A 27,558-nucleotide genomic window follows, 5' to 3' on the forward strand; every position below is an offset into this window, starting at 1 on the left:
GGGTTTCTCTTCTTGGTATTTCGGGGAGCCGACCAGTCCCCTTCAATGTGTTGCTCCGCCTAGCACCATGCCTCGCCGGGGTCATCAAAGTGGACCATAGTCCCTTTGTAGTAGACTTTCAACTGCACAGGAAAGAGCAGGCTGTATTTGACACCAAGTGACTGCAGTTGTCTTTTCAGCTTTCCCAAGGACTGCCTCGCTCTCTGTACTTCCCGCGTGTAGTTGGGAAAGAATGCTAGCTTGGACTCATTGAAGGTGATCGTGCCCATGGACCGCGCCAGTTGTAAAAGGGCGTCCCGGTCTCAGTAGTTTAGGAACCTTGCAATCACTGTGCGTGGAGGAGCACCGGGGAGCGGTCTCCCGGCAGGCATGCGGTGCACTCTCTCTATGGAGAAGAATTTCAAAAAGGATTGCAGGTCAAAAAGGTCTGTTAGTAACTGCTCGAGGAAAAGTTCCAAGCATGGGCCTTCTTCCCTTTTGAGGATGCTCAGTATGCGGACGTTGTTACGCCTGGACCTACCTTCGCCCTCCTCAACTCTTCCTTCCAAAGTCTTGAGCTTGGTCGAGACCCCTTGGAGTTGCTGCTGCACATTGTGTAGGTCATCTTCTGTTTTTTGAGATGCGGTGTTCCGCTTCCCCAGTACGCGCGGACAATTTCTGCAGATCATGCCTGAGGAGGGACAAGTCCACACTGATTCGGTCTATCTTCTGCTCCATAATGAGCGCGAGTCTGCTATGGCAGCCATGACATTTTTGAGGGACAGCATGTGCATGGGTTCTGTTTCTCCTGAGGGCTGCGGCTGGGGGTCGGCGATTTGTGACGTTTGAACAGTGTATTGTTCAATCCTGTTCTGCAAGACGGGTTTTCTCGATTTTTCTTTGCCCATGGTTGCCACTCTGCTCCGCGGCCGTGGCCTTATGGTGGGGTGATTGCCTTTTGGACTCACCAATCCGTCCCGGATCGAGCCCCAGTCAATTAGTGCGATGTAAGGCCGGCAGGTAGACGGGGCAGATAAAAGTTCATATTGTTTGTTTTTGGACCGTGGATATCCGCAGGCCCCAGGCCGGGCCGTGGCTCGCAAGTATGGTAGCCAACGTTTTGCCTATCCTGAACTCGCCGGCTTCGCCGGATGCCCGTGATCTCCTGCAGTCTGCTCTGGGTATTGCTCGTGGAGGCCCCTCTGTGATGTTGTGTGACGGAGTATTCGAGGTCAGGATTAGCGCTGGTCCGTGCCTTATGATAGGGAGTCTCGCCCGCCATACATGGGTAGGCAGTTGTTTGGTTGTGTGCAGACAGTCAATCACCCCTCCAATCTCTGGATCGGGGAGGAGGCCGCCAACGACCCACTCTCAATCAGTCCTGCCCAAGGCACAGCAGTCCTGCCAAGCGGTGTATCAGGCCCAGCCTGCAGAGGCGGCACACCCCCGGGGCCGGGGTGGCCCGAAAGCGCAGTCTCAAGCAACACAGGTCACCAGTCCTCTTCCTGGACTGCCTCTCAGAGCCACAGGTCTCTGCCGATGCGGTCTATCGTGTGGCAGGTTAGCAGCTGTTTCTCCTGGCCGCGTGTGCGTAGTTGTCTTTCACGGCTGGGGGATCCTCGTCTCCAGTCCGGGCCGTCCCTGCAGGCGCCAGACACCAAGCGCCGGGGGCGGTCTCCGTCACAGTCGCCCGGCCTCACCAGATTCCTGACGCGCCTCCGACTCCCCACCGGCGCTGCTTCACTGCCCCAGTCGCAGGCACGCTGGTCCACTGGCAGCCATCTTGCATCGAGGGCTAAGCTCGCGCCTCACGTCTCAGTTTTGAAGCGCCAGGGTTCAGTGCAGCCGGCCCCTTCAATATTCAGATTGCTCCCGCATGTGCTGCAGAAATTCTGCTTCCTGGAGGTCTTTTTTGGAGTGTTGGCAGTCTCGAAGAAAGGGGCTGTTAGTACAGGATGTATAAGGCAGTATCGGAAGCCGAGGAAACTCACATCTTCATTGCCTCACAGTTGGCCATGCCCCCAACTGTCCCCTTTTTACTTAAGGTAATGGATCGGGTGGTTTACCTTCAATTACAAAAATTAATCGAGGAAAATTCAATCCTTGGGCCTCCCCAATCAGGCTATCATGCCCGTCAACAAAATATAATTTGGCGTCCATTATCGATCGCGACCATCCAGCACTTCTTATGTTGCTGGATCTCTCGGCCACTTTCGATTTGGTCAACCATGAGCTCTTGGCATCCAGGCTGCATTCCCTTGCTGTCTGAAATGTGTTAACCACACAATGGGCCATCTCCTTGTTGGGCCCCTGTAATGCTTGTGTTGTCATCCATGACTCTTCCTCCAGTCCCTCCCTGCTGACACGGGGCATCCCCATGTATCCTCCTTATCTCCTACACTTTTCAACATGTATATCCTCCCTTTTCTTTTGCTGGTTGATGACCTGGGTGTCTTGTATACAAACTATGCTGGTGAAACCCAGCTCATCTTTGAGCTATCTGGCTTTTACCCTTGCAGGCTATCTCTGCTATTTACTCTGTTATTCACTCCTGGATGACTCACAACTCCATGGCCTTGAATACGGACAAAATGAAGATTCTCATAGCCACCTCCAGTCATATGCTAAACAATGTTTCTTATGATTATGCTTCTTTTCTGATTGCTAACATTTACATCCCTGTTGTCCAAAGTGTAAAAACGCTTGGTGTCATCATTGATGCTGAACTCACCATGAGATCTCATGTGACCAAAACTCGTGCCTCATGTGGTTGGATCAACAAGCAGCTCTGCTTTTTGCGCCCTTTTCTGTCTGTCAACAATATGTCTATACTTGCCTCTGCACTTGTAAACTCAACTCATGGCTAAACTATTGTAACAGTCTCCTGGCAGGCAGGGCTCTATCCAACATAGCTGCCCTTCAGATCACGCAAAACGGTGCAGTCAGAGCTGTGCTGGGTCTGCCACGGTGGCATCCCTTCAGTGAAGCCCAGCAAAAATTGAACTGGCTACCTATTAGGCAAAGGATCTCTTTTAAGATCCTCACACTTACAGTTTGAACACTGTTGCACCCAGTTCTCATGGAACATATTCAGCGATACGTTAACAATGACTTCTCAGGTCAGTGGAACAGGCCAGGCTCTGACAGCCTCATTTCTGTCTTGACAAATTTGGGAAAACCAGATTTGATGTTATTGCCCCTGTCATGTGGAACTCTATTCCACTCCACCTGTCTGGTTGACTTAAAAAAGAATCTGAAGATCTTTCTTTTCACCGCTTCCTAGCTTTGTTCTCTTTTTGATTCTTGAGCTCCGTCTGTCTTTGACTGTGTGCCCGTTTTGTTTTGTTTTCTATGCGCCTTGAGGCCTGTGGGTGATTTGGCGCTTTATGAAGAATTAAAATAAAAAATAAATAAATGTAAAGTAAAGGTTTATTATTTCACACAAATTGCATGGTGTTGACCATAAAAAAAAGTACTCAGCACATTCCACAACAAATCAGTCCTGTTATATGAAATGAGTTCCACAAGATGTACTAGTCTACTGTGATGTAACATGTTCCCTTTAATATATGAGTTCCTCTGTATTTATTTTGAATGTGACATGGATGAGTGGTATCTAATGAATAGTACCATTATTTGGTTATATGTCATTTAATTGTTCCTAAAATCACAAAAACAAAAAAAAGTGGTAACATCACAGTGTGTAATTCTCAGAGCGTAATTCTCAGAGTGTTGCCAGTGATGAAAACACTAATACGTCAGCCATGAAGAGAAAAGAACCTGAGTCATGTGTGCAAATGTTCTCGTGCCTCTGAAGATTCGAACATGTCAGGGTCAACTGTAAAAATCCATTAACGTCTGAATGCTCGTGGAAACAAGAGGTTTGGCAAAAAGAGAAATTGAAAAGAAATCAAAGCAGGTAAGAAAGGCATTTTAAACACAGTAATGGATTAGTGCTGGCACAGAACAAGTACATAAATGTAAATGAATTGTAAGTTATGGAATTCATACCATTTGGGGGCATTTTTATTACAGATTGTGAAATGGAGATGAAAGGAATGGAATTTGTTTTTATCACAGAAGGGAAAGAGGCAGTTAGTATACAAGGGATATATTTTCAAGAAAGAACCAGAGAAATAGCCAAATTAACTGGAAATGTACAAAATATTATTTGCGTGGTTGTAGAGGACGTTTATTAAAAGAAAGTGAAAATATACTTCAGAAAGTACAGTAGAAATAAAAAAGAAAATTGCAGCATTGAAATCACTTTCAGAGGGTGAATCGGCAGGTGGAACTATAGTGGAGGAACTATGACAAAAAATGCTATTTCACATCGCAGGACAGATGTCAAATGTTAAATTGCTGCAACACAGAATTTGTAAAATATTTTTAAAAAATGGCAACAGAAAGAAATTCATCCACCTCCCACACAGATATTTGAGATATTTGAGAATCAATATCGACCCATTTTTGTTGTACGACAATGGTAAATGTGAAGCGAGAATATTAGTGTTTGGCACGCGTGAAGGGATAGATTTCTTAAAAAAACTCCACAACATGGCAGGCAGAAGTAATATCTAAAGGATGCCCATCACTTTTTATGCAAATGTATAACCTACACGGAGAAATAAATGGCAGTAAAATACATTTTATTTACACATTACTGCCTATACAATCGTACAATGTGTACACATATTTTTTTTCTAGTTTATTTTGCGTGCAGTCACTCCAATGAAGCCAGAAATGATTATTACTGATTTCGAAATACAGGCATTGAAGGCAATTAAGCAAAAATCGCTAGCAACGAATATCCAAGGCTGTTTCTTCAGTTTTACCGGGCCAATTTGGCAAAGTTAAAAACAAATGGCCTCAAAAGTTAATATGCCAATGACACAGAATTTGAGAACAGCATAAAGTTATTATTCGCATTAGCCTTTGTTCCGATAGATGAGGTGGAACATTACCATGAGAGAATAACCCAGTGTGAATATTATACAAAAAACAAGCACATTTTAGAACCACTACTATATCACTTTGACAGTAACTGGATGAGGCAATTAACAAGAAGTGGCAGTAGACGTCGGGCTATATTTAAACAAAACAAAAATAATATGGACCTACTGTAGGGCAAGTTTAGAATGTACACCGAAAACCAACAACGCCTTAGAGGGGTGGTACAACAGCAGAAAGTAAAAAGAAATTAAATGGAACCTGCAATGCCTATTCCCAATCACTTTCGTGATTGGAACTGCCGTGCAGGGACACAGCAGTTAACCGGCACGCAACTGAGTGTGCTACCGATTGGGTATAGGTAGGTGGGATTGGGTTATCCGAAATGGCCACAGGAATGAAAACCAAATGTTATTTTCGAACAAATGACATTCAGTAATTTCTTCTGCTGTCATTTTGGGTACAGTGAATTCACCCAAATAGTACAAGAAATCTTAAAGAAGAAAACAACTTTTTCTAAAAAAGCAATACAGGGATGCAGCAGACAGGCTCAAGGATTGTGTGCCGAACTATGGAAAGGCAGACAAATTGACATGTTCAGGATTCAACTTAAAATACAAAAAAAAACGGTAAAATATGTTGACAGTTCAAATACGTTTAAAACTACAGAAAGCACAGTTGATATTTGAAGAAAAAAAAAGAAACTTACCAAAGTTAGCTTGGAAAATATACAAAAAATAGCTCCATGATCCCAAAAAAACAGTGGCTCAAAGAATAACAAGAAAACACAAGAATTCCATGAGACACACTATGTAGAAACATTTCCAGAAAATATTACATGGTTCCAAACAAGTGTCCAAAGCGACGAATCTGGGAACCAATACATCCAAAAAAGTAAAAAATAAATCCCACAAAACCAAGATACAATGGAAAAATCATTGATCCAAAGTCTTTGAGCTGGTGAAAAATCCATCCGTCTTGCCTAACGAGAGTCCAAAGTGATGAATCCAAAAACCAACGCATCCAAACAAGTGAAAAAATACCCAAAAAAGCAAAGATCCAAAGGAAAATTCATCGATCCACTGTCTTTAAGCGTGACAAAAATCCAACTGTTTTGTCCTGAAGCCATCGCTAGAAACAACGAATACTCAAAATGTTTGAGGCTGGAAACTGGAAACAGAAACAGAAGCTAAAGCCCCCAGTGACTAAGAAAGGAACTACAGGGGAGTATCCAGGTGAAACAACCTCCAGTGTTGTCAAATGGGAACTAAAATTAATTTTTAAAGTTGATATATTATAATAACTGTAGCATATTGGACAATTAAAATTAAACATATATTTATAATGATAAATGACATTACATTTAACTACATTGCAGATGAAATTGTTGATAATAATGGTTTTCGTTATTAATTCACCCCTGAATATTATATCTGTGTTTATTAATGTAAAATTATCACTGGTTACCATTTATTTTGAACAGCCACTAGGTGAGATGATGCATGTAATTAAATTAGCCATGTTTGGTGGAGAGGTTTCATCAGATGAACTCTACAGTTTCATCTTTCCTTCTTCTTGCGATCAGAGATAACTATTGCGAATATCCCTCATTCCTGAGTGAAGAAAATATCTTGAGTATGAAACTTCCTAATCTTGGATATATTTAGCATTCCTTCTTATCCGAGGGAATTTGCAAAACAGGAAATGGTCCTTCAAGGCATAGTAGTGGTAGTAATAGTAGTAATAGTACTAGTTTGCCATTTGTAAAGTGCCTTCATCCCATTGCTATGTCCTCAGAGCACTTGTTGGGACAAGGCCCTCTGGGGTCCAAAGCCCAAGGTATGGGACAATTGTCAGATAGGTTAGAATGTGTGTCTGCATTTGGCGGAATCGAAGTTGGGTGGGATGGCCGTGCCCCAGTTAGCTATTCTTGTTGGTCAGGAATGTGGATGGGTGCTGTGAGGTGGTCAGGAGAGTACACAAGTGAAGGAGACTTGGTACGTGTCCAGCTAGACCCATTTATTTTTGTGGGATTTAGCTGCATTCTGATGGCAGAGATGTTGTGCGTTGTATATAGACTGTTGTAAGGATGCAAATGCGCAGGGACGGGTGGCCTTGTCTGTGGCTAGAGTCCAATGACGTGGTGCGTAATACATATGCTTGGGCCCCAGTTGCTACTCTGCTTTCAATGTGGCCATGGAATCTATTTGTCCGGTCTGCTTCGAATTATTCTTTACCTTGCTCTGGGGATATCCTTGTAAAGCAAATCATTTCATGGCCTACGTGTCATGGAAGTAAGTGTGAGGTGGTGGAAGGTTCATCAGGTTGCAGGAGGGAAAAGACAGGTTTTGAGTGCCTTCCTGAAGATGTGGTGATCCTCTACGTGACAGATGCTGAGTGGAAGGGAGTTCCAAAGAGTGGAAGCATGTACGGAGAAAAAGGATACTCCTATTTTTGTGAAACTGAATGGTGGATCACAAGGAGCAGTGCCGAGCCAGAGCTAAGGTTTCTGATGTGTTGGTAACGTGCACATTTGTGCTGGAGGAATTCAGGGCCTGTATTGTGTAAGGCACTATGGGTAATGCACTTGTCCATGAAAGTGGCCCGACGGCCGAGAGGAAGACATTGGAGCACCCTGAGGGCAGGAGTGATGTGCTCTTTAGGGAAGAGGGCAATGAGGAGCCTAGCTGTGGAGTTTTGGGTCTGTTTAGCTTTCTAAGCTGATAGGCCGTGTTTCCCAGATCGATGGAATTGGCATAGTCTAGGCGGGACAAGATGATAGCCAAAATTGCTTTGACTCTGTGAGGGTAGGGGAGATAAGGGAACATTTGTTTGAGGATAAAGAGGTTGAAGTGAAATGATCGAGAAATGGCATGATGTGGTGAGAGAGTGTTAGCTCCGAGTCCAAGATGCATCCCAGGTTCTTTACTGAATTGGATGCTGTGGGCCTTGTAAAGCTGGTGAAAATTGAAACACTTTTCATGTCATATCATAGCATAGCATAGTTGAAGTAGGTAAGGTCATTTGAGAGGATGACGAGGGAAAAGAGGCCCCATGTGGGAACCCATTGGACACCAGGTGGGGGAGAATAGAAGGGGGGAAGGAGGGTGATTTGTGAGCGGTTCAAGAGGAAAGAGGAGACTCAACTTAAAGTAGAGTCCGTGATGCCTGCAGAGGGGAGACTGTCTGTGAGGATGGTGTGGTTGATAGCGTCAAACAATGCCAACAGGTCTAGGAGGATAAGTGCAGCACAGCCTTCTGAGTCTGCCATTCTTTTCATGTCATACCAGATAGAAACGAGGTTCCTTGGAGGGGTCTGAATCCAGATTGGGCAGGGTCAAGTAGGCAAGTAGATTCTGTGTAGAGACAGAGCTGGGAGTATGCTGTGTGGTCTAAGAGTTTGGCAATGAAGCAGGTGTTTGAGATTGGGTGGTAGTTGGATGGTAGGAGGGGTACAAGGGAGGACATTCTGAGTAAGGGTTTGACGTGAGAGATTTTGAAAGCTGGAGGGCAGATCCCTGATGTCCAAAAGGCGTTAATCTTGAGATGCTGCCAGCACAGGTTGAGGATAGTATGTTCTTTAGTAGGGAGAGCAGACAAAGGTCTCCAGCGGATCGACAGGGGCAGCTACTCGTTAGTAGCTTCTGGAATTCTGGATAGGTAACAGCGGAGAAGGAGGAGAAAAGGGGGGCTTTAGGGGTAGGAAGCACAGTGTCAGGAGAAGGAGAAGATAAGTCAAGAACAAAGGTTCCTAGTTTGGTGCCGATGGTGTGGTGTCTTTTAATAGTGTTGTTGTAATAGTGATCTGACAGGGCATTGCAGAGTGCTTGGGAGTGAGTGGTGGGAGGTAGAGCAGAGGCAGGGCCTTGAATTCTGCGATAATCTTGTAGAATTTCCCTGCTGGAGTTATGGTTGTTGGTGAATTGGTGATTTGTTTTCCACAGAAGGACTTTTTGGCTTTCAGAATTTCTGTCCTGTAGGCCCTGATCTGCTTGGCATGAGTTTCTCTGTTCTGGGGGTTGGTTGGGCCTGCCATTTATGCTCCATGCAAAGTTTAAGGGATGTCCAACTCTAAGCATTGAGGGTTGGAAACCTGATAGGTTTTCAAAAAATCCCTAATTATTATTCCTGGGCAAAAATGTGCATACATTTAGAATCATTCTATGCACATTTACCTCATGAATATTAATGATGCGGATCCTGAAAATCCAAGATGGATCCAGCCCTCGAGACCTGGAGTTAGACTAAAGGGAGGGTGTGAACAACTTGGGAGTAGGGCCTAGTAGGTGAGAGGCTTATCTATATGGGGTGTGTGGGATGAGGGCATGAGGGAGCGATAGGTTGAAATGACTTATAGATGGTATTCCTCCATGGAGAGGGAGGTTGGGAAGTGACGAAAGCAGAGTCAGCCAAGTCAGGGTTTACAATGATCTTGTTCCAAACAGGTACACAGGAGGAAGGGTGGGAGCTGGTGAAGCAAGCTGGGATCATGCTGGCAGTCAGATGGCGGTGTGGTCATCCAGATTAGTGGATGGGGAGGGAGTTTTCAGATTATATTTGTAGAGCTGAATATTGTGTAAAGGGTGTGCCCTGATATGTGAGTGGGGCTTGATATCAGTTGGGTCATGTTGAGGGCTTCCATGTTGTCGATAAGCGGACGGGTCATAGGGTTGATAGGGGCATCAAGCCAGATGTTGAAATCCCCTAACATGGTGAGGGAGGGGTGAGAGATCTGGATGGCCACTAAGGAGTCTCCAAGTTTGTCTGAGGGGTGTATATTTCAGCCCAGAGGTCTGTGAAGGAGTATTAAGCTGTTGGTGAGGGAGAGGGTGATTGGAATTTCACTAGAAATGATTTGCAGTCAGCATAAAGAGGCTGTTTCTCAGAGTGTAAGACTGTGAGGTGTAGTTTGTGAATGATGGCTACCCCCGCCCTGCTGGATATATTGTGCATGATCAAGTAGCAGCCATTGGGGAAAGCCTCATGCTCGACAGGTTGGAAGTCATCAGAGAACCAGGTTCTAGGGATAAAGAGGATGTCAGGGTTTTAAGCAGAGATACAGTCGATTATGATGTGTTTGTTTTTGGTGACAGATCAGGCCTTAATAAGGATGAAAGAGAGTGGGTAAGGTAGGTGGGACCTGGTGAATATAGAGGGAGGGTTCTAGAGGGGGAAAAGACTGCATGCCCTGGATGATAGGTTTCTAGGTAGAGTCCCAGTGTGGGGGTCAAATTGAGAAAGGGTGTCCAAGGTGGAGGATGCGAGGGTGTCAAGGGTAGGAATAGAGGAGATGAAAAGGGTGTGTTTCTTAATAGCATAGTGTAATAGGATGCTGGGTGTGGTCTAAGGTTGAGCGGCAAGAGTGTACAGTGTTCTCAATAACACAACGTGACAATGTAGAACAAACTAACATATGTAAATCAGAAAGGACAAAGCTACTGAGTTTTTTAAAAGCACCAGCGTACATGCATTTGCAGTTAGAAGAATCAAGAAGAGAAACACAGTAATGGAGTGTACATCCTGATAATAATGGAGTGTGAAACTGTGAGCACCTCTGATTACAAGAGGATTTCCACAGATCACAAAGCACACAAGATGTTTCAAGATTCAATAATGCTTAAAAAGCACAACATTCTCAATAAAACCGTGTGACACTGTAGAGCAAATTAATATATGCAAATCAGTAAGGCCAAAACTAGAGAGTGTTTTAAAAGCACCAGCGTGCATGTACACGGCAGGCACTTGTAGTCAGAGGAATCAACCTGCACTGTGCCATAGTGAGGTGACAGGTGGGGAGAGTGCACAGAAGGTCCCATTATGCTGCAGCACATCAATTCTCACCTCTGCTCCATGTCTGCGCCATCATTGTCAACAATTGATGAGAGTGTTATCGTGTGTGTCTATAGAACCTGTGCAAAGTGCAGGCACTTTTTGCTAGTGAGATATAGAATGGCACATTGAGGAACAGAACATCTACTGAGGGGCTCCAAGTTAAGAAGGCCATCATTTCCTACACCTGGATGTTGTTATTGTCTGGCAGATATGTGTGGGTGTTTGAAGTGGGAGTTTATTAAGAAGAGGCTGTAGATGCAGTCAGACATAGTGAAAGGAGGAGAGAGGAGAAGTAACACATCAGCAGTTGGATAGAAGAGGGAGGGATTAGACAGTGGAGTATGGTGAAAGTAGAGGGGTAGAGGGGGATGAAAGGGGAGAAAATGAGGAATAGTATGTGGGTATGAGAGAGTGAAGGTAGTCATAAAGTGGGCAACTTCTAGCCTCGAGAGGCATAAGGGAATAGCATTGTTAAGGGTGAATCCTGAAACTAAGACAGGGTAGCATGGTGGTGGAATGAGCATGTGGAAAGTATTGAAGAGGTACAAATGACAAATTTGAACTGAGGCAATGGGAGGGGCAGAAGAAGAAGTTCCATACAATCAAAAACATGGTGATCTGGTGAGGACGAGATGAAGAGTTTTTGGGGGGTCATCGGGCCAAGACCATGCATCCATACACTCTTGAATGATTCTATTGTGCCAAATAGGATTGGTTCACCAAGAGATATTGATAGTCCCACGCTATAACCCTGCTACTAATCCAGCCATACAGTAGTTGCAGTGTCTTTACACATTTGGTGTATGTTGAGCATACTGCCAATTATTCCCCCTAAACATATTCAATCAATCATTTATTTCAGAAGAAAATTGTCCATATCCATTTAAATATATAAAAATACATCAAATACTCAAGTGTTTTTTTTAACTGAGCAGTATGAAGCATAAAAAAGGGAAAGTTCTCTATCAGAGCAGTAAATAGCAAACACATAATGTTGTTTAGTGTGAAATTTGGCTGGAACTGCTCTTAAATGTTCACACATCTTGCTCAGGTGATGAATAATCCTATTGATATTTACTCCAGAGCAAGTATTCCTGTATGTTACAAGTTACTAACGGCCTGATTCATGGAACATTTTCCTATGGGATTGTGCCATTATAAACCACGTCCATGAATCAGGCCCTAAATGTTTGTTGAAACCTTTAGTCACTTTCATGAGTTCCCGTTTCTCCCATGTTCTTACCAAAAAGTACATGAATTTGCTTTCAATCATTTGTAGGGACAAACCCTCACAGTTCTCTTAATTATTAAAATAGTTGAAGGTATTAATTTAATATACACCTGTTTGCCATGGGATGGATGATTTACTAGCAGAAAACGATATGACCTTTAATATTTGTCAGGTCAGGCTTGGCTTTTGTTTGCCCAAATTCTTAACCACAATAATACCAGCACAATTAATAATTTGCCTTCAAGGAATGGCATCTCAAGTTCACTATGTTCTGTGAAGGTTTAGGTAGAACTTGGCATTGCAAGCATATTTTTTTCATTGTTTGTGTGGATGTGTATTGTGGAAATCTTAGACTATGCCCAAAATCTGGCAACATTTTTTGCTAACACCTTTCCCTTCACTGCATACATCTGTAACATTATTTCTAATGGATAATCCTTATACACGTTCTCAAATCTTGATATATCTCCAAAGGGCTGAGAAATGTTCGGAAGTGTTTTTCTATGTGTGAGGTACTGTTAAATTTAGTCGAAAATAAAATACACAGTTAATCAAAATTTGAGGTACCCACGATTACGTTATGATCCACTGTAAAAGTTGGTAATTTAATCATCTTATTCCCCATTTGACAGAACATTACAACTGATTTTGCTCCATTCACATACAGATCAACGTTTCAATTAAATTCCGATAAAACTTTAATCAAGCACTGTACTGCACTGCTAGTAATTAGACTTTCACACAGGGCATTGATGTACAATGAGAAAAGCAGTGGTATGAGTACAAAACCCTTCCTGAACCCACTGTAAATGGTAAAACAGTATGACAATTCAGATCTTTGAAGTTGTGTCATATTTTTGTTACATTACCTTTCACGAATAGTGTGCTTAAAAACATGAATAATTTGCCTTTTTATGTTCAATTCTCTTGGTAAAATAAGGTACAAATGTAGAGCATGGTTATTCATGCCAGAACCTTCAAGGAATCTCACTTGTATGTTAAAGAGAATATTCTCTTCTTCGACCCAAGATTGTGTTTTTGCCAGAATGGCTCTAATAAAAATCTTAAATTGTGAGGCAAGTAGAGAAATATGACGATAGGCACCTGGGCCCTGCCTTGAACCTTTCTTTAAAGGGAGGAAATACAACACCATGTTTCCAGGATGTGTGGAACTTCCCCTGTCAGCAATCAGGGCCCAAATTACCCAACGTCTTCTAAAAAGATCAGCCAGTATACAATCAGATTGTTGGTTTCATTTGAATGTGTGTTTATAAATAGCCATCAAAATTTAATTCACATGAAAACAAATTGTTGAGGCTTGAATATAGCTATAATGCCCAATCCGGCAAGACAGTTGGGAATGCTAATGACCAGGGCCGAAGTTAATGACCCCAAGCACAGCATGGGTATCAACAATGGCCCCGGCACCATTACCACCCAAACCAGTGGGCCAGATTGGATGTTATCGCTATTAGCACTCTGGTTTTTCAATCCGGAAACCCATGGTGCTAACAGCACTGTATTTTGTTTGAATGAAGGAGAACTCTCGTGGCATCCCATTAACTCCAACAAAATACTTACTTAAGATGGTCGCTGGTGACCTGTAAGGCGGGGCTAAATGCAGAGCCCCTCTTCAATTTCCATGGTGGCCGGACACGGAGTGGCAGCAGTGGCAGTGGTTGTTAACTGGGGTTAGGGGTGAGAAGGGACAAGAGACCTGAAGGAAAGGGATGGAATTGTGAGAGGAAGATGGTGAGGTGGGGAAACGGTCATCAGATTGCTTGGAATGCAGGCTTTGATCGTGGGATTTAGCCTGCGATCCGAGCAACCTGATTGGCTCTGCCTTGCGTGGTATTATCAGATATAATATGCTCCCCCATTAACTAGTGAATCAAATTGGTTTGGGTTTCCTTCATGTGTATTACTATATAACCTGGTGAAGTGAGAATTACACTAGTTAAGGGCTTTGTAGCTAGTGCTAGTGCACTACATGGTGTTGTGTTTACATTTAGGATAATTTAGAATATGGTGTTTAAAGGGTGGCTCAGGTGATATTTAGTAGGATAGATGTTGATGTTTAGTGACATAAGGGCTGACGGATGTGTTAGCAAGAGTTCTGCCGTCTTGGACTAAGCCCTGTTAAAGGTTGTAACGTTTGTTATTTAGAATATTAGGCTGCATCTTGGAGCATTTGTTTGTCCATTTACTTACATTTTGTGCTTGCTTCTCCCCAGTTTGTGTTTGGAAAGCCAAGGTCCCTGGAGGGAGAGGGAGCACTGCACAGATAGTAGTTAATGTTGTAAAGCCAAGCAGTCTAAATAAGTTAGGAACAGAATGCTTTATCTAGTGAAGATTAGATGAGTGCAGATGGTGTGAAGGGTAGTCTGGTGAGAACAAATCATGATCTTGAGATATTGCCAGAATATTGAGCTTGGTTGAGGATATACTGCCCCGCAATTGAGAAATGACAGGTTCATTGGAACAATGGTGTCAAGCTAAATGGAGCAAATAAATACAAGAAATAAATCCCCAAGAGCAGTGACTTGGCTGTGTTTTTTTATAAAGGCACTTGCTTCCCAAGAGAGACAGGGAAGGATGAGCATAAGGAAAGCAACATGTCTCAAGTTGGGAGTCGCAAGAGGTGTTGCCAAAGAATACAGCTGCAATTTCAAGGAGTCATTTGGAATTGCCCTGTTGCCTGGTCACATGAGAAGGCAGCATTGTGCCCATTTTGTTATCACATGGTATTGATTTCACTTTTCACATCAGTTGCGTTTTTGGTAGAGTTTCCGGAAGCATGCACATCACCAGTGATCTCAAGTTTTCTTTGGCCAATAAGAACAATACATTGTTGCAACAAGTTACCTGAATATTATTGACCACTTAGAATGTAGTATGTTCTGCTGACTGCATAATTAGGTCATTCACAGTGGGTTGCATTTATGTCATCAAAAATAGGTCATCAATCAATTGGGTAGTAAAATATAGGGGATGTTTAGAATTGTGTATAGGAGCTAGCCAATTGGATATGCAGGTTTGACTTGCATTTGATAAATGTTGTAAATGTAGATTTTGTGGTTTTCTGTTATAAAACTTGCAACTGACATGGGCGTGTCAATGGAGATTTCAGTTTTCGGTTTTGCAGTGCTGAATGACGCACCCAGACGTTTTTTTTTGTGATGTAATACAACTTGAATAGTGTGCACTCCTTATTTACCACTTGGATTCTTTTTTATTCATCAGCTTTTGGGTCTCCGATACAACATTTGGGGACCCTGACATGATTTTCAGATCCCCTGAGAGCTTGGAGGCTACCATGCCACACATCCTGTGTCGCGGGGCCCATCTGCAGTGACGAGTCCGTGTGCTCACCAAGAGGAGGTCGGCAGGGGCAGTGGTTTCCAGAGAGCCTGCGTGAAGTCTGGAGCGGGATGCTGCACACAGGTGTACAGGCACATGAAGAGGGACACCACATCGGAGGAACTTGGTAGGATGCCTAGAACGTGAGTGCACTCTTATGAGAAAAACAAGGGGTGTTAGTAGGCTTGTTTATGTGAGTTTGAGGAGGTGAAGAATGGGAAGGGGAAGCCTTCCAAGAGGAAGAAGATAACATTGTGATGTTATATGAGTCGTTTTTAATTATATGTCATCATATGTTATACGTTTACCAAGGGTAAAGATGACATCATAAGTAGTAGTAGAGATGAAGAATAGATGTGGGGTATCTCCTCTTAGAATGTGGAAATACAATGCTGTGGTTAAAATGACAGTCCTATAGAGAAAGGACCCAGATCCCTTAGTCCTAGAGTGAAATAGGCATGAGGAGGGTTGAGTTCCAGCATCGTGAGAGAAGGAGACAGAGAAAGGGTCTACACCATTGTGTAAAAAATTGTATTTTATGTGATGATTTATTTAATGGTAGAGTATATAGGAGGGTGTGGTGTGGAGCAGTAGTAGCCTGTTGTGTGTATAGGGTTTTTGTGGTTATTACATTAGAATATGTGTGTCAAGGTGCCTGGGGTGTTGAAGTTTCGTTATGGGAGTGTGGACCTGTTTCATTGAAGTTTTGTGGGTTTTCAGGTAAGACACGGCTGGATCAGTGGTCGGTGAATTTTTTGTATTAAATAAGGTTGTGATTGAGAATGAGTATGGGTACTCCAGTGGGCTCAGGGGACAGAAGGCAGACATTGTCAATATTGGCTATATTAGAACACACATATATATATATATATATATATATATATATATATATATATATATATATATATATATATATATATATATATATATATATATTAGGCAACCACTTGAAAAGGGAAAAAGTTAAGGACTAGGCAGAGTAATTGTGGAAAAGAGACAGCAGAGTAATTGTGGAACAGAGACAGAGGAATCATGGGCCAAGAACATAGTTACATTGTATCAAATGCTATGCAAGGGTCTTCCCAAGGACTTATAACATGATTTGGATAGGTGGTTGGTATTGAAGAGAATGGATGGATTGAAACACAGGCACACATGTATCATTGTAGAAGGAGACAAGGGATGGGGAAAGAGATTGTGGAGCAAGCACAAAAAGCAGAAGCAAAACTAGTCCAGAAGAGATTGGCTACATTAAGCGTGGGAGGAGCAACGATTAATAGCACCACAGATGGGCAGCTTGACCCGAGACCAACACAGGGATGGGTTGAGGGGCATGCAGATGACTGAAGGGAGATGTGAGGTTTTCAGAGAGGCACAGGGGGTGGATCCAGAGGAATGAGGCCCAGGTTTGTAGGGCTGTGTTGGCCTTGTAGGAGGATACGACATTGTGCACAAGAATGCAGAAGCAAACCACCTTTTTCTTGCAATCGCCACAAATAACCCAGCAGTCCAGTGTTCATGCCCACCTATCATCCGATATCTCAAATGCAGCCCTCAGTACTCTTGTATGCCCCAGATACCATGCACGCCCAAAGCCCACCGCAGCCACAACCAATTCAGTACCCAGAGCCAAATAACACACATATATACATCCAGCAGCCTTCTACTCAGGCCCCTATACAGACCTACAAGGCAGAGTAATGCATTACACCGGAGCTAGGATTTTAGGGGACCCTCCATTTCCACTTCCCGGCATGCATGCTTATCCCCAATAGGACAGCCTAGAGAGAGCTCTGACATGCCCAGTTATGTCTGTCACTGCCAAATCGAAGAGGAACCCTATGTAGGAGTGAAGATAAGAGATTGAACATTCATGTTTATGGTTGACACAGGAGTTACAAAGTGTTGTATTAGGGCAGGAAGGTTTCACTTGTCAGATAAAATAATGGACATGCATGGATTCACTGGGGCAATTGTAGCTGTTCCTTTAATTAAGAGTTACCCATCACTGTAGGTATGCAATAATTGTCAGCACCCATATTATATTTAAAATATACCCAAGTTAATCTTCTGGGCAGGATCTCCTGAGTAAACTGATCATGGCTATTTTATTCACAGAGGAAGGTATAGTGTGCTCCACACCAGGCGGACACCATGCAAGGGCTGCAGCAATAACGCAAGCAATATACGAGGAATGCCTTTAAACCAGATGTGTTTCTCTATGGGGTAACGGTTCTGCTACGATGGGTACCGGGGATGAAGGATAAGACACTCCTCATACCCGCTGAGATTTGTTTCCAATCAATTGTTGTTAGGCAGAATAATATGCAGTACCCTTTGGGAACACCACACAGAATTAGGACTACAAATTCACCTTTGGTACAAGCCTGTACTGCACAGTAAAGTGGTAGCGATGGCTGAGCAGCCACACTTATCTCAAGAGTAAAGGGAGCAGTATCAATAGTTACACAAAGGACAGCAATTACTGTGATTCAAACAAACACTGACTCAAAGTTTCTGAGTAAAAGAATATACATTTATTTACACATCAGTTATAACACATTTCACTATTATCAAGCTGTTGAAAAATCATGTTTCTAATACACTACACTGCACCCAATAGATTCTGGACAAGTTAGGCTCATAATGAAGTGTGAGCAAAATGGCACTCTAGTAATTTCAAAGGGAGGGAAAGACAAAGTTAGACAGAAGTTGAGCAGCACCAACAAGTTAGTTAGAGTGGGAAAAAGGCTCACACTCTTACCAGATGAAAAAAAAAATCCTAGTAATCCAGCAAAGCTGCTGAGGGACTCAGTAGGTAAGGGAAATTAGCCATTTTGGAGATTTCTCCGTAACAGCTGATACTCAGGTGAAGGCATCAGGCACCATTATTACCTTAAATTTAGAAGCGGTAATATAAAAAAAAAAGACAACGTTTTTCTGTCTTGTACTAACAAGGGGAGAAATGGCACACAGTTGTATGCATAAACACAAGCCAGCCACTTAGAGGATTGTCTAATGAACAGATGCTGATGATGTGGGAGAAATGGTGATTGCAATTTGCATACCATTTCAGATAATGATAACACACAGAGAAGTATCTCAATCTATGCTCATTGCTAAGGCAGTACCATCACACTTACTTTAGGATATGGAGAAAGTACCCAATCACCTATGGACTAGTAACCCCCACGATGTGGGATTATTGAAGAGCATAGGGGCAATTAGAATACAATTGAAACCAGGAGCAGTGTTACCCTGAGTGACACAATACCCCATGTCAAGGGATGCAGATGATGGCATGTATTCCACCATGCCCACATGTTCTGGGAGACAGAAGTCAGTCCCCGAAAATGGAGTTTGAAGTGGGAAGTCTGACAAAGACAACCCTGTGTCACTGCACTAAAGGTGCTGTGGAAAACACAGTAAAAAGTAAATAGTAATTTGCTTCTTGAAGCAACAAGTTGGTAGTAGATCTCATTCTTTGGCTGGGGCCTCCCTCCGGATTAGCCTCTTTGTCCCCCTTACACTTAAGGAGAACCATCTCCGGTTCCAGAAGCACCTCAAGACCTTCTTTCCTTCTGCTTTCTCTCCTCCTCTCCCCTGCTGAACTATTTTTATAATAACACATTTTATTGAGTTTTAATACTAATATTCAATGACATACATTACACAAACATAAAAACTTTGCATACAGATGGTGGAGTACGATCAGACACTGTATATATATATATTGGGTACGCTTGTTCTGTTTGAGTTATGACAGGTCATGATTCGACTCGTTGAGGTATTGGCAAGGTTATGCAAAAGGGTCAGTTGGTTCAGTCTATGCATTCTTTACATAGTTTGTTCCCACTTTCCCCATATTTTGTCTGCCTTGCCTGGGCAGCCTCTTGCCTGATAGACTCGGCGCTCCATTAGAATGCCGGCATCTACATCCTATATCCATTGGTCATAGTGGGGAGTGATCTCTGAACCCCACAGTTGCGCGATATTCCTTTTGACGATCCCTGTGGACGTTGAGAGTAGAAGTTTTTCAAAGCGAGTCATTTCTCCATCCTCTTCGATTTCTAGGAGAAGGAGTTTGGGTTTGTTTGGGATTGGTCGCCCTTGACCCTCAAGAGCCTTTCACTACATTTTAGCCAAAAGGGTTGTATTTGTATGAATTGCCATAGGATGTGGTAAAAGGTTCCTTCCTCCTGTTTCCAACATAGGCATTTGGGAATGGTTGTTTTACCCCAGTTGCATAGTGCTACTCGGGGATAATATATTCTATGTAGTATTTTCAGCTGGACAAGCCAGATTCTGGCAGATATTGCTGGGATTCATCAGGGTTGAGATCCATTCCTCAGGAAGTATCGGGCCCACATCCCTTTCACATTTCACCTTTAGGCTAGGCATTTCTTTCTTGGCAAAGGAGGAGATTGCGTTGTACATGGTGGATGCAACCTTGCTTTTCACGCTATCTATGACTACGTTCCTCTCTATGGGTGTGCATTCCGGCATGTCCACCAATTTGGCCCTTTGTTTGGTGAGTGCGTGATGTAGTGGCCATAGTGGTCATTTTTGCTGGTAATGAAGACTGTATGTGGCCGAGATCTCGGCAAACGGTATAATTTGGTTATTTGCAAACATTTGCTGAATGGTCCATATACCGGCTGTTTCCCAGTTTGGCCATTTAGGGAGTCTACTAAGTTCCATGAGGTGGGCATTATTCCAGAGGGGCTGCACTGGGGTGATTTTATTTTCCCACCTGATATTCCTGTGTGTTTCTATCCAGATTTGGACTGTGTGCGCTATTATCATGCATTCGGGGGGGGTGACCCTTCGTGTTGTAGAGGCTTTCAATCGGTGACATGCCGTGCCTTGCTGCTATTTCAGCCTGTATGTGTGGAAGTTCGGGGGTTACCATGTAGTATGTTATTTACCGTCGCCATCTGGGTCGCCCAGTAGTAGGTTTGGATATTTGGGAGCCCTATTCCCCCCTCCCACCCTAATGTTGGAGGGTCTTGAGAGCTATCCTTGGGTGTTTCCCTCCCCATAGTAATTTTCGTATTATTCTGTCTATTTTGCGAAACTCCGTTGTGGGGACGTAAAGGGGGGCATTTTGTAGAATGTATAACAAACGAGGTAGGGCAAGCATTTTGAAGAGCGCTGTTCTGCCTAGTAATGTTAATGGCAGTGCTTCCCAGTGGGCCACATCTTGTGCAAGTTTTTTAACTAATGGTTGTAGGTTTTGGGTCACGTAGCCGTCCAGCCTGTTTGCAATCAGGATGCCTAGATATCGAAATTGGTTGAGTTTGATTTCGCATGGGGAGCCTTGTGGTGGTATGCAGTCTATTCCTTTGACTGGAAAAAGCACTGATTTAGACCAATTCACTCTGAGGCCGCTGAAGGCCCTGTAGTTTATCAGTATTTCAGTAACTATAGGGCAGGAAATTGCTGGGTCGCCTAGATATACCAGGAGATCATCTGCATAGAGGGATACCTTATCTTCCCATACTGAGTTCCAACGGAAACCAGACCATGTCGCTGTGTTCCGCAGGACAACGGCTAATGGTTCAATGATCAGTGCGAACAGCATTGCCGATAGCGGGCCCCCTTGCCTAGTACCTTTCACTAGTTGAATGTTACGAGAGGACCATCCGTTCACCCTCACCTCTGCTTTCGGGTGTTGTATAGAAGCCGGACCCATTTCATGAATTGTTCTCCAAAATTCATTTTCCTCATAATTGTCCACAGAGCTTCCCAATGGACCGAGTCAAAGGCTTTTTCAAAGTCTATGGCCAGCAACGCCAATGATTGTTGTATGGCGGGTGCTCTTTCTAGTGCTAAATGCAGCCTGCGGATATTCATCCTCGTGGATCTCTGAGGCATAAAGCTGCATTGGTGCGGATGAATCAGTGCTGTGATAACCGTTTGGAGTCTTGTAGCTTGTACTTTGGCTAGTATTTTGGCTTTGCTGTTAATTAGGGATATGGGCCTATAGGAGCTACATTCATCTGGGGGTTTGCCTTTTTTTGGAATCACTATTATTGTGGCCTTGGGTAGGTCCAGTGGGAGTGTACCCACTTCTAGGGAGTGTTCGAACATGTTAAGTAGGTGGGTAAATATATCTAGATGCTTTATTTTTTTTTCAGATGTCAAGTGGGAAGCCATTAGGGCCTGGGGTTTTGCCTGTTTGAAGTTGGGTAATGTTATTTTATTACCTAATATAGTGATCTGTTCTGTGGTGAGTGTTGGAAGATCGGTTCCATCTAGTATGGTACTGTCCGCTGTGCTACTGGGAGGTTTATATAGCTCATCGCAGAAGTTAGCAAAACATTCTGCTATCTCTCCATCAGAGGAGACTGTTTCTGCACTCATATTTTTAATGTTTTTCACTTGCTGGTGACCTTCATCTCGTTTTTCCAGCCATGCAAGCAGTTTGCCAGCTTTTTCCCCAGTTTCATATAGGCGTGCCTTTATGGCACTGTGTGCTTTTTTGGCACAGTCCAGGGCCAGATTATGCAGCCTCTTCTGTGCTAGTATTAGAGCTCTGATTGTTTGGGGAGTGTCGCTAGTAATGTGTTCTGATTCTTTGATCCTAACTTCCTTCTCAGCTTCTACAATCTGTTCACGCTGGGCCTTTTTTCTGGCTGTTGTCCACAAGAGTATTTCGCCCCGCAAGACTGGCTTGTAAGCCTCCCATAGTGTTCCAGGGTCATCGACCGAGTCTGTATTGAGTTCGAAATAGTTGGAGGTGGCTGCTTCTATCCTTTCCTGTAGGTACGGAACCCCAGGAAATAGGAGTTAAACCGCCAAGTGGAAGAAGGATGTGGTCTCTCCGTTTCAAGCTCAAGTAACAATGGGGAGTGATCAGATACTCCCCGAGGAAAGAGGGACATGCTACGTGCTTTATGAATATTCTGGCTTGGTAGGAAGAAGTAGTCTATTTTAGACATCGAGGCATGCACGCCTGAATGGAAGGAATATTCGCGCATGTCACTGTGCAAATCCCGCCAAGCATCTCGCAACCCCAGTGCAGATGCAAAGGTGGCCAGTTTGGTGTTGGTGGCGGGGTTTCTCCCTCTCATGTGTGTGCGGTCTAGGGTGTTATCCATGACTTCATTGAAGTCCCTGCCTATCACCCAGGTGTTAGCCGTATTTGCGGAGAGGATGGGGCTAATATGGGCTAGCAGAGCATTTAGAAGAGACGGTGGGGAGTATGTTGCCATAATCACTAGGGTTTGGTTCCATAGCGTTGCATGTATTTGTACATATCGTCCACCTCTGTCCTGCGTTATGTGTGAGATCTCCAGTGGAAGTCTTTTGTGAATTAATATTAGTACCCCTCTTGTCCCCATGGAGAAGCCTGCATGTATTGCTGTGAGGTAGTTGGATCTTTTGAAGAGGTTACACATCGTTCCAGCAAGAACTATATCTGGTGAATGCCGGTTTATATATTGCAACACTAGTCTTCTTTTAATGCTGGACCCTAGCCCATTCACATTCCATGTCATAAGCATTAGATGTTCATTGGTTGAGCCAGTGTCAGGTGCCATCGGGTGTCTGGATGTTTCCTTTACGGGTGTGTCTCACAGGACGTGAGTGTTTCATGGTTATTAAGGTGTGATATACCTTGGATTTCATCTTGTTCGTCGCACTCGCAGTGCCACTGTATGCTGAAAATTGAATACAAAATTTTCCCCCAGCTATCCCCTCCCTATACTCCAACCCCAACTGAAGCATCTGTCGTCCCATCATAAACTCGTGAACAGTTAAACTTCAAATCGCATATGCCCGCTCCATGCTAGCCAGGCTTCGGAGTTTGCGCGTAACCTCTGGAGCTAGGCAGTTTAGCATCCTCGTTTGATGCTATGAGTTTGTTCCCTTGTCGGGGGGGCGGCTTCTAGGTTGGCCGCCATCCATTACATGCTTTGTGATTCATGTTTCAGTGTGGAGCAGGGGCTCCTTTGTATTTTGCGTGTGGCAGTTACGTTAGTTTGAGTGTTACTGTTCCTTATTATTCATTTCCTTGTTGCGGCATTCCTTGTTGTTATTGTTGTTGGGGGCCTATGTCTGGTGTTCGCTCTGGGAGTGGTCTGTTGCGCTCACCTCCCTTCTTTTTCCCCCTGGTGCTCCAATCACCTTCTATATGTCTTTCAGCCTAGTTCCACGCTTCTTTAGGGTTTGTGAAATGCACCGTCATGCCCTTGTGGTATATTTTGAGTTGGGCAGGGAAAATTAGGCCGTATTTAGCTCCTATTGATTGCAGGCATTTTTTGAGTGGATCAAAGGATTGGCACACTTTTTGCACCTCCCTGGTGAAGTCAGGGAAGAAAGCTATTTTAGATCCATTGTATGTGGCAGCCCCTTTCGATCTTGCCATCTGTAGCAGGGCGTCTCTATCCCTGTAGTTTAGGAATCTTGCGATGACTGTGCGCGGTGGTGCACCTGGCGCAACTTTACCAGTTGGGATGCGGTGCGCCCGCTCGATGGAAAAGAACCTGGAAAAGGATTCTGCATCAAATGTTCTTGTGAGCCACTCTTCAAGGAATAGTTCCATGCTTGCCCCTTCTGCCTTCTCAGGGAGGCCAAGTATGCAGATGTTATTGCGTCTGGATCTGCCCTCACTCTCATCCACTCTTGTTTCCAGGATTTTAATGCATTCTAGAATGCCATACAAGTGTCGATTGACCCCCCCGTAGGTTGTCTTCAGTCTCCGAGATACGTGCTTCGGCATCCCCAGTGCGTGAGGTTAGTTTTTGTAGGTCGTGTCTCAATAGAAACACATCGGCGCCAATACTGTCCATCTTTTTCTCCATTGATGTTCTGGACCTGGCAATGGCACTCAACACGTCCCTGAGGGAGATGTCATCCTCCATGCACTCTGGTTCTGTTGATGCCGATGGCTCCGGGGAGCGAGACAGCGGTGTGGTCGTGTATTGTTCTATTCTGCTTTGTGTGGGGGTTTTCCTGTGTTTGTCTTTCCCCATTTTGCCTATTCTTCATAATGGCATTGGAGATTCATTCGTTTCGTGGAGGGGGGGTGGTGACAAAGCGGATTAGCAAGTGTTTTCCATAAATTTGGGAGTGATATTCACTGGATCGTGGCGCCCCGTGGATGGTAGTCCTGTGGGGCTGTATGAGATGAGTCCCTGTTACACTACTTCCGGCTTTTGACAGGAGTGACCACCGGCTGCAGGGCTCCATGTGCAGTTGTATCTGTTGTGATCATGCACATTTGTGTGCTTCGTCTGCTGTGGTCGTCTTACTTGTTCACAGATGCGGTGCAATTCCTTCTTTTTGCTGTGGAGCGAGTATGTTGGTTGGTTGCTTGCGGCAGCAGGTTACAGAGGGGTATCCAATTCACGAGTTGAGCACTGGTATTGGGTCTTTGATGGACGTGGGGTTCTTTCGTGTACACCACTCCAGGGGGATGGCAGCCTCGGTTGCTGTTTTGTTGCTTTCGCTGTGAGTTGTGTCAGTTTGTTTAGGGCAACATCAAACGCTTCTGTGTGCTGTCTCTCTGGCGCACTTTGATTTCTTTGGGCTGCTAATGAGTCTTGTCTTGCGCTTCTCTGGGCATCACTAATTGGCCACTCTGGCTCGTGTGCACATGATATTGGAGTTTGTTGTGTTGGGCTGTTGAAAATGCTTCGGTTGACCTCACCCTTCTCTTAGTGCCCAGCGTCGGTTGGCCCCGATCGACCATACGGTCTCTCTGCTGCCACCAGGTTGGAGGCTGCGCGCGATCCACCCTTCACTATCCCGCCGTTGGTGCGGCCCTCCCTCTCAGGCTGGCCTCCTCGCAGATGTGCCGCGCTCTCCACCTATTGCTTGTCCTCGGTGGCCATTTCAGGTGCCTCATTTGATTCACTGTCTCTGTCTTCCGACAGCCGTATCCTCGGAACCCTGCACCGTTTTCCGTCTGCTGTGACATGAACTGGTGCAGTAGAATTTCATACGCCGCTGAAGTGTTTCATATCTTCTCACAATCCTTTATTAAGTAGGATGCGTGCAGGATTTGACTGGCGGCACGGGAGCGATGAAGGATCACGTCTTCATTGTACGCCCGCTGGCCATGCCCCCAAAACCCCTGCTGAACTCTTGACTAAAACTGCACTGGTCACCCTGCTACCCTCTGTTCTCTGGCCCAGGTCTCCATCCCCACCAGCTGCATACCTGCACTGCCTCCCGGTTTTAGGCAGAGTCATATGCAGTACCCTTTGGGAACACCACACACAATTAAGACTACATGTGACAGTACAAATTCACCTTTGGTACCAGCCTGTATTACACAGTAAAGTGGTAGTGATGGCTGAGCAGCCTGACTTATCTCAAGTGAGCAGTACTAATAGTTACTCAAGGTTTGTGAGTAAAAGAATATACATTTATTTACACACCAGTTGTAAAACAATACACCAAAGTAAAGCAGTAGAAAAATCACACTCTTAATATACTACACACCACCCAATAGATTCTGGAGAAGTTAATCTCAAAATGAAGTGTGAGCAAAATGGCACTCCAGCAATTTAAAAGGGAGGGAAAGACAAGGTTAGACAAAAGTTGAGCAGCACCAATAAGTAAGCAGATCAATCTAGAAATGGCCACTACGGTGAGGACATCAAATCAAGAGGCCTGGGCCAAAGTCAATGGACCAAAGTCTTTGAAGAGGATCACACAATTCAGAGTAGTTTGCGGTTAAGTCTTTGCCAAGCGTTCAGAATGAAGTTGGAGGGAGGCCTGGCTAGCAGTTTGGCGAACTGGTTGGTCCCACCAGCTCAAGGGAAGAAGATTTCTTTTGAGATCTTACCTGTCGTTGAAGTTTGGAGATTTGGACCCGCAGCAGGGCTTCACCGGGAGGTTCAGTCGTGGTAGAGGTTCTCTTCTGTCAGCTTCTCTTCGGTTCTCTCGATTTAGTGGCGATTCTGCCTTCTCAGTCCCAGAAACCTGCTTTATATGCAGTTTTCCCCCATTAACACAGCCTGGCTGTCAATCACACAGCAGGGTGGCTGTCCCGGTGGGACAGTCACCTCAGCCAATCATACAGAGTGCGACAAGGGTCTCCAGGGCTGTGCATGGAGTCTCAAACCCCTCCCTCAATCCTGATTCCCTCAGACATTCAGGCTCCTAAGGAGGGCTTCTGTGCAGAAGCCCGCAAAAGGACGGTGAACAAAGGAACCAAACCTGGTTTGGCCCGCAGAGTAAAACACGAGAAAGACCTTTACAAAAAGAAATGGCGAATAAACCCAGCCGGAACCAAATAAAAATAAATGGGGTCCAGCGGATTTCAGTTTGAGGCTACTAACCTAGCCTAAAACAGTACCAAGTCTATTTAAATAGACTGCGGTAGGAAAAATAGGGTAGATACCACTGCCACCAGCCAAATCTTAAAGAAAGGGGAACGAAATAAAGTTCCACGAGAAACAGACACAAAGGGATAACTATTTACCCTTTCCAGAACTCGATGTAAGATTTTGTACTGTGTCTGTGAATTTAAAAAGACTAATAAAGTCAATGACAACTTTACATGTTCTAGTCAGTCCTAGAAAATAGTGTTTGAAGTGGGAAGTCTGACAAATACAACCCTGTGTCACTGCACTAAAGGTGCTGTGTAACACACAGTAGAAAGATGATGCCTATGGAGTAGGTGAAGCTCCACAGTCTATGAACACAAAAAGGTTAAACACGTACAGCAAAACACATGTAAGAGTGGGGAAAAAAGGTTCACACTTGTACCAGGTGAAAAAAATAAATCCTAGAAGTCCAGCAAAGCTGCTGAGGGATTCAGTAGGTAAGGGAAATTAGCCATTCTGTAGAATTCTCCCTAACTCCCGGGCAATCCCTGCACTTGGGGGCTGTTTCTGTATTCCTACAGCCCCTACGGGGCCTTGACCCTTGATGTCCCTGCACTTGCCACATGCTGGCTGCACTTTTTAACTATTGTTTATTTATTCTATTTATGTATTACTGTTGATCCTATGTAGTGCACTGCCCCCTCTCCCCACACTTTCCATTTACCCCTGCCCTCAACTTGTGCAATCTCAATTTTACATGGCCTAGTAAGATCGTTGTCCCTTCTTCCCTCTGTTCCCCCTCCCTTGCTGTCATGATGCCTACCCCCAGGGAACCAGACCCGGTCCAGCAACCCCGGAAGCAGGCATCAAGTTATTTTGAGCAAGCCCAAAAACCCCTGCTAGGGGCTGTTTGGGTGCGGTCCT

The 27,558-nt window shown here is 44.3% G+C and overlaps 1 long non-coding RNA gene across 1 annotated transcript in view; it reads left to right on the forward strand.

Annotated features, from left to right (window-relative positions):
- The first annotated feature begins 3,794 nt into the window (after window positions 1-3,794).
- Window positions 3,795-27,558, forward strand: part of LOC138521822 (uncharacterized) — a 145,367-nt gene continuing 121,603 nt past the window's right edge. The window contains exons 1-2 of the long non-coding RNA XR_011283136.1: window positions 3,795-3,898; window positions 15,236-15,495. This is a non-coding gene — a long non-coding RNA (uncharacterized lncRNA). The remainder of the gene's footprint in view (window positions 3,899-15,235; window positions 15,496-27,558) is intronic.

The sequence above is a fragment of the Ambystoma mexicanum genome, chromosome 1q (assembly GCF_040938575.1).
Source record: "Ambystoma mexicanum isolate Mex_15411 chromosome 1q, UKY_AmexF1_1, whole genome shotgun sequence".
In the NCBI taxonomy this organism is placed as follows: domain Eukaryota; kingdom Metazoa; phylum Chordata; class Amphibia; order Caudata; family Ambystomatidae; genus Ambystoma; species Ambystoma mexicanum.